This window comes from Spermophilus citellus (genome assembly GCF_964194105.1).
Source record: "Spermophilus citellus genome assembly, chromosome: 9".
Classification (NCBI taxonomy): domain Eukaryota; kingdom Metazoa; phylum Chordata; class Mammalia; order Rodentia; family Sciuridae; genus Spermophilus; species Spermophilus citellus.
Window position 1 is genome coordinate 125,185,367 of NC_138191.1, and position 7,996 is coordinate 125,193,362.

The following is a 7,996-nucleotide window of genomic DNA, read 5'->3' on the forward strand; positions in this document are numbered from 1 at the left end:
TTTAAAAAAAATTTTTTTTAGTTGTTGATAGACCTTTATTTTATTTATTTATGTGTGGTGCTGAGAACTGAACCCTATACCTCACACATGCCAGGCAAGTGTGCCACCACTGAGCCACAGCCACAGCCCTTGGTGGGTTATTTTTTAACCAGGTACCAAGTCACCCCTGAGCCAAGAGGTATATTTTATGGCACTGCATTTTTCAAACGTCCCTGCAGTCTTAGATACCTGTGTTCCTTACCTGAAAGCTGATCATGAATGAAGGACCCTAAAGACATAAAACCTTTTTGTAGGTGTGGCCATGTGTCTGTGTGTGATTGGGGGAACTTCGGGGCCAGGAGACATTTACCTGATCAGAGACTCACTGCCAGCATTGCTTGATGATAAAGGCACATGTTACCCCTTTTATTTCAGGGTTATTTTCAGACTTGAGTAAGGATGGGAAGCTTGAGTAGAAGTCAGGCCACTGCAAAAGGATCTGCCTTAGAAATGATGGGTTTAAACATACATATGTAAATATATGAGATGTGAAAATGTAGATATACAAATGGGAACCCAGTGATTTCACTCCTCCTTTATGGACTCACAGAAATGCATACATATGTTCCCCAAGAATGTTCAGAGCAACATTGTTCAGCATTGTATAATAGCCCAAATGCCCTTCTATAGTAGACTGGGTAAATTGTGGTATATTTCCTTAATAGAGTACTAAGCAGCCATCATTATATTCAACAACAGGGATGTATTTTGTAAATATACTGGTGAGTTATAGGCAGACCCAAAAGAGTAGACACTGTGATCCCACTATGTAAAGTTGAAACTGATCTATAGTGTTAGGGGTCAGGACAGTGGGTGCCTTGGAGGGTAGTTTCTCAAAGGAATGGAAAGAGATTTTTGAATGCTGGTGATGTTTTCTTTCTAGATCTGTGAATGTTCAGGTGATGAAAGTTCACTCACTGTACACCATGATTTCTGCAATTTTCCATGTGTAATTTTTTTTCTTTTTATCTTGGTGCTGAGGATTGAACCCAGGACCTAGTGCATGCCAAGCATGTCCCCTGCCTCTGAGGTATGCCCTAACCCTTGTGTAAAATATTTCAGTAAATACTATAAATAAAAAAAAAAAAACAACTTTTTTCATATAATGAAAACTATTAAAAGTTTGGTCTAATTCACTCATGGTTTTCAAAAAACAATGAGCATACAATGGAATAACCTGTTAACAGTCACAGTTTACTAAACTGCACTTGGTGGTTTAAAACAACTACACTTGAATAATGCACTTTGTTTGGTCATAAACCTGGAGTTGAACTTTGCCTTGAAGTTGCATACATTCAAATCGGCCCATTTCCTCAACATGATAGATATACCTTCCACTATCTGGAGTCAGCCAACATTAAGGAACAGCTCAGATCTGGGCAGTCCTTACTTTGATTCTTCTGAAGGTGTTGCAGGAAAGAAGCCCAGGGCAGAGAACAGGCACAGTTTTATATCCCTTTTTTTTCTCCTTAAATACCAAGTCAAGGGACATGCAGACAGCAGGTGTTGCCAAAGGAGAGATTCTTCAGTCGTCTGAAGAGCCTGGCCCCCAGGTGTGCTGCTATGGGATGGACCCCTGGCCAGGGACAGGTGGACCACTATGTTAGCACAGTACATGCTCAGGGATCTCTCTTGTTAGGATCTGCCTGAAGACAGGCATTGAAGGCCCTTCTGATTTCCAGTCATGTTTATTTGGGAGAGACATAAATAGACAAATTTTCAATTTATTTATAGAGGCACATGGAAATCACATATTGGTTTTGATTTTTAAATTTTTTTTTAGTTGTGATTGGATGCAATACCTTTATTTTATTTATTTATTTTTATGTGAAGCTGAGGATTGAACCCAGAGCCTTGCATGTGCTAGGCGAGTGCTCTATTGCGGAGCCACAACCCCAGCCCCTTGTTTTTGATTTTATGCTTGATCTTAGACAATTTAAAGTTATGGTTTTAAATGCTCTTTTGAAATGATCCCATTGGAGAACAGTAAGGAGGAGGAGGTTGGAGAACCCCAGACTGCAGGGGTTACAGGCTCACCCATGGAAACGCAGCTGGGGCGAAGGTCTCAAAGTTTAAATCTATTTGCCTCTGTGTCTGCCATTATAGCTCTTCTTTTTTTTTTTTTTTTTAAAGAGAGAGTGAGAGGGGGGGGACAGAGAGAGAGAGAATTTTAATATTTATTTATTTTTTCTTAGTTCTCGGCGGACACAACATCTTCGTTTGTATGTGGTGCTGAGGATCGAACCCGGGCCGCACGCACGCTAAGTGAGCGCGCTACCGCTTGAGCCACATCCCCAGCCCCAATATAGCTCTTCTTTTTAAGGTTTACAGAGAGGGAACAAGAGGTTCTCTGAGATATTTAGTATTTTAACTACAAGGATTTTCTCTGATCTTCTGGAACATCAGCTTTTGCTGCGTGGTCTAGGATGACTGCTCAGATTGTAAGCCATGTTCGCTAAAGGACATTGTGTGGGTTGTCGGGAGTTAAGGGGTGCATTTTTTTATAAGCCTTTGGATTTGTTCCCCTAAGCTGTGAACAAACTTAAAGAACCTGTGATGCGTAACCACCTGCTGGAAATGAAATCTCCAGACCAATGTTAATTAACCTTCCATTGTACGCTGGACCCATTCACATCTCCTCCTGTAGAAAGATCTAAGTTGCTTCTGACAGCTCTGGGCCAAGTGCGGCTTGAAGCTTGATTCTCTGGCAGACATCCACAATGAAAGGTAAGCAGGTGGGTTTTTGCACGAAGAGGCCTCTGGCAGGGATTTCAGAGTCAGAGGTTCTTATTCCTCTCGGGTATAGACACAGCCGTCCCATGGCAGGCGCCCAGGGCAGGCCTGTCCCGGGGACAATGGGTCCTGATTCATTCATCCCCATCTGTTCTCCTGGGAAGGAAATCTTTCCTTAGTGGCACCAGGTATGGCAGGGAGCAGGAATCTTTCCCAGATTCCCCCATAACCTCTCCCGTCTCTGCCGTGTTACCCCAAGAAAGTGAAAATGAGGACATGGGATGTGGTTTTCTGCTGACATTGCAGATTTAAAATTCTAAAAGAGAGACTCATTGATTCACAGAGCATTTAGTACCCATCACACATATAACAGGCAGGCTTTGATTTGCTCAGATGCAAAAATGAGAGGAGGGTGGGGGGTCCTGGGGAGGCCACAGGATCCTTTCTGGTCTGTACTTTTCTGGTCTGTACCTTTCCCTCCAGGTGGGCAAGCCTGTGTTTTACCTGAGTTTTAGTAAATTATATAATATTCCTAAGAAGCATCACTTAACCTTCCAAAGGATGGGGAGGTAGGGCGGTGTGTGGAACTGATGCTGATGTAAAAATGGAAAAGGCAAGACACACACAAGAGAGAGAGAGAGAGAGAGAGAGAGAGAGAGAGAGAGAGAGAGAGAGAGAGAGAGAGAACGAACTGTGGAGAGCTGTTGGACCTTCCTTCTCTCTCTAGACCGCATCTCTTGGAACTGTTTCAGTGCTTTCTGTCCCCTCCTGGCAGGAGACAAGACACATTTTCCCAGAACAGCAACATCTTTCATCCACAAAGCGTTTCAGAAATGCTCTTTCTAAATTGCCAGCCCAGGTGGAAGGGTATTTTGCTAAAACTGTTGACAGAGTGAAGCTGCAGCCAGATCACAATCTCACAATCCTGCTACTACTCAAAACTCCTGGGCTGGAGGTTTTGGGGGTTTTGATCAGACCTTGGTAGACAGTGAGATTTCCACATTGCCAAGATGGATGAGAGCACCGTGGCACTGGAGCCACCGTGACGTTGCCTTGTGGGGAAGTTCCGGCGATCGATCAGTGGTGTGTGCAGTCGATATTTCTGCTGCCCTACACTGCTTGTCTAAAGGACAAATACAGCTGTGTCACCTGATGCAGAAAGTCCTTCCTAGGCTCTCTGCCCTTACCCATAACCTTCAGAATGGAGCCCGAGGCAACTCCTTAGTGTGGTAAGGAAGGTGCCTCACTTTTTGGTCTCAGGGTCTTTCTTGCTGATCCCCCTGCCCTGCCCTTTATGATGCATCAGTGCTGAATTATTTGGGGTTACCTCCTCCAAAAAGGCTTCTTTGACCTTCTCCAGACTGGACTAGATGCTCCTTCTCTGTCTTCCCCTCTAAAATCCGAGCTCTGTAAGGACAGAGGTGGTGATGTTTAAACCTTAGCATCTCCAGCACCCCACCCAGGGCCTGCCAAGTCCCCAGCCTTTGTTTAAGATCCATGGGGGAATACAAGTCCTCAGTGGGCAGGCTCATGTCCTAGGCCAAGGTGAGAAGAGGAGGTTGTGACATGCTTTCGAACTTCTGGTCACATCAGTCACTCCTTCTGGGGAGGAGAAAGGGAAGGTGTGCAGAGAGGCCTGAAGATAATGTCAGAGCTGCCCCCTCTCGCCCCTCCCCTGCAGAACCATCGGGGGCAGCCACCCTTTAGGATTTGTGCCACATTGTTGCTATTACATTTCCTTCCTTTTAGTTCTCAGCTCAATTGTAGACTGCCCGCCTGGGCTCCTGGAATCCATCCCCAGAACTGCGCAAACCAACCAACCAACCAAAAACAACCCCCAAGCCCCCATTGGCAGTGCATGGACACAGGCTCCTGATAAAAAGAAGTCAGCTGCTTCCCTAAGCCTAGTCCCCAGCCCAGCCCAAATATTTCCTTTTTACCTATTTTTTTTCTGATAGTTTTCTTTACATCTCTTTTATTTCTTGATTTAGCAGATGGAGCTATTTAAAGCGCAAAACTGATCCTCCACCTCCACCTGAAGCTGAGGGTGCCCTTTGGAATAGAGCTCAAATTCCTTCCCGGGGCTCACCACGCCTGCTGCTTCTGACCCTCTGCTACCTACCTACCTTTCTTTCTTTCTTTCTTTCTTTTTTTTTTTTTTGTGGTGCTGGGGATTGAAGCCAGGGCCTGGTCATGCGAGGCAAGCACTCCACCAACTGAGCCACATTCCCCAGCCCCTCCTGTCTGTACTTTCTGTACTTTTCGTTTTTTCTTTCTTTCTCTTGGTCATGTGCATTTTCAGTTTCCACATCTGAAGAATTCCCACGTCCTCGTATTTGTGCCCTTGTGCAGTCCCTTCTGGGATGTGGCTGGGTCTCAATGGCTTGCTTCTAAGGATAGAATATGTCAAGATTGACAGGATGTTGCTTTGTCGGGTGGGGAGGTTACAGAAAGGCTCTGGTTTCTGTCTTGCTTCCTCTCTTGCTCTCCTACTGGCTTGTTCTAAGAGAAGCCAACTGCCCTGTCAACGGCCCTAGGGAGAACAAAGGACCAAGTCATCTCAGCAGCAGCTCATAAGGAACCGAACCTGCCGACAACATGTGAGCTGCCCTTGAAGTAGATTCACCCCGAGTCGAGTCTTCGGAGGAGACACAGCCCGGCCTGCCACCTTCATTGCTGTCTTGTAAGGGACCTTGAGCCACAGGACCTGGCTCAGCCCCCAATCCTGGCCAGCAGAAGCTCAGAGCATACATGATCCTGGTCCTAAGCTACTAAATTTGGGGTTAATTCATTACACAGAAATAGATAACTAATGCAACCATTATGCTGTCCATTTTTCTGTTCAGTCATAGAGTTTTTAATTCCCACCTTAATTCCTCCTTCACCAAATTGTGTGTGTGTGTATTATTATATTCAATAACATTTTTAATAAATATGTTTATTTATATATTTATTTATTTATTTTAAAAACATGTAACAAACTGAGGCTTCCTTTGGTTTAGTTTCTGTGCCCATAAAATCAAATACAAGTGTGGGACTTGACCAGGAACCTAGGGTCTTGCAAATTCTAGGCAGATGTTTTACCACTGAGTGACACCCCCAGCCCTCCCTCCCTCCCTCCTGAGGTTCTGGGGCTTGAACCCAGGGCCTTGCACATGCTAGGTAAGTGCTCTTCCACTGAGCTGCATCCCCAGCCCCCCTATTTTTTGTAAATATATTTGTAGTTGTAGTTGGACACAATACCTTTCTTTTTTTTTTTTTAAAGAGAGGGTGAGAGAGGAGAGAGAGAGAGAGAGAGAGAGAGAGAGAGAGAGAGAGAGAGAGAGAATTTTTAATATTTATTTTTTTAGTTCTCGGCAGACACAACATCTTTGTTTGTATGTGGTGCTGAGGATCGAACCCGGGCCGCAAGCATGCCAGGCGAGCGCGCTACCGCTTGAGCCACATCCCCAGCCCCCAATACCTTTCTTTTATGTATTTATTTTTATGTGGTGCTGAGGAACAAACCCAGGGCCTCACATGTGCTAGGCGAGCGCCCTACTGCTGAGCCACCAACCCAGCCCCTCCCAGCCCCCCTATTTATTCTTGAACATTTTCTGGTTTCATTTCAAACACAGTCACTGAAGTATCCCCAGTGTCTGTCATTATAGCTGTGTAAAAGGAAACCCCAAAGATTCGCACAGTTTACATAAGCAGTCTGCAGCAGCTGGCGAGAGCCGTGGGGCCATACATGCTTCTATTTATTTCCATGGAAATCTGGATGTGCTTTAGGCTCCGAAGACACCCAGACTGTGCTGAACATGGAGCGTGTACTGCTCTGCAAACCCAGATCCTCAGCTGCAGAATGAAATGTTTCTATTTTAAATAAACATCCCAGCCCCTGTAGAGTCAAATAAGCATTGTTCTTCCAAGTGGACACCATTCAAATAATTTCCGGACTCTTTCTTTGGCGAAGAGTACCAAAACACTGGGCCCCGTCCTGTAGCCAGGCCTTATTTTTTTCACCCCTCTCCTTACCCAAGTCCTTACCTGGATGGTAAAAAAAAAACAAAAAACAAAAAACAAACCTCACTTTCCCACTGAGCCTGAGAGGTCCCTGAGGGCAGGGATTTTGTCTTATTCACTGATGTGTCCCCAGGATGGTCCCAGTCTTAGCACACACTAATAAATATTAAAGGAATCAACAAATCGGTTGTAAAAGACTGTTGACTCTTTACAAAAATTAATCCATCCTCACAGGACCAAAATTTGTTACCCTTAATAAAGTTGAAGAGGTGACATTTATGGAGACCTTACCAAAGGTCGAACAGTGTACTTTGGGTGCGGGTACTGGGGATTGAAGTCAGGGTCCCTCAACCACTGAGCCACATCCCCAGCCTTATTTTATATTTTTATTTAGAGGCAGGGTCTCACTGAGTTGCTTAGCACCTGGCTGTTGCTGAGGCTGGCTTTGAACTCTTGATCCTCCTGCCTCAGCTTCCTGAGCTGTTGGGATTACAGGCATGGGCCACTGCGCTGGGCAAACAGTGGACTTCTCATATCACATTGTTTCATTCTGTCCCTACAACAATCCTATGGGGTGGATACTGTCATTCCCATTTAACAGATGAGGAAACTGAGTTTCAGAATCATGAAATACCTTGTGCTAAGCCACATGGCTTACAACCTGTTCAACTCCAAAGTGTAAGCCTTTAAACATTTTACTGTATTATTTTTCTTTATTTTATTTTTGTTAATTTATTAATGTTTTGGAAATTAAAAAAAAAACAAAATGTATACAAGAAAAAAATCAGTCGTTTATAATCTTAATAAACAGAACTTTAATTGATGTAAATCTTGGCATATTTTTTTTCTAGCTTCTTCTTTTTAAAATTTCTCTACCTATTTTGTTGGAAATGTTTGGAAGACTGTGCCAAAGGTCCGAAAGCCATTTTTTTTTAATATTTATTTTTTAGTTCTCGGCGCACACAACATCTTTGTTTGTATGTGGTGCTGAGGATCGAACCCGGGCCGCACGCATGCCAGGCGAGCGCGCTACCGCTTGAGCCACATCCCCAGCCCCCGAAAGCCATTTTAATGAAAAGCAGAGTAGAGTTTTGCATCCTGCAGCAACAAATGTTGGGACAACTGCTGTCTCCCACGGTGGCAGCAGGTGAGTCCGGGTGTGTGTGGAAACACAGTCTTCCCAGGCAGCAGCACCTGGCTGGAAAAGACTTCCAGCCAA

General features: G+C 44.5%; 1 long non-coding RNA gene across 1 annotated transcript; it reads left to right on the forward strand.

Annotated features, from left to right (window-relative positions):
• The first annotated feature begins 194 nt into the window (after positions 1–194).
• Positions 195–5,660, forward strand: LOC308655881. Its single transcript, XR_014023531.1, has 3 exons — positions 195–1,069; positions 2,588–2,766; positions 4,764–5,660. It is a non-coding gene; the product is annotated as an uncharacterized lncRNA (long non-coding RNA).
• Positions 5,661–7,996: the final 2,336 nt, after the last annotated feature.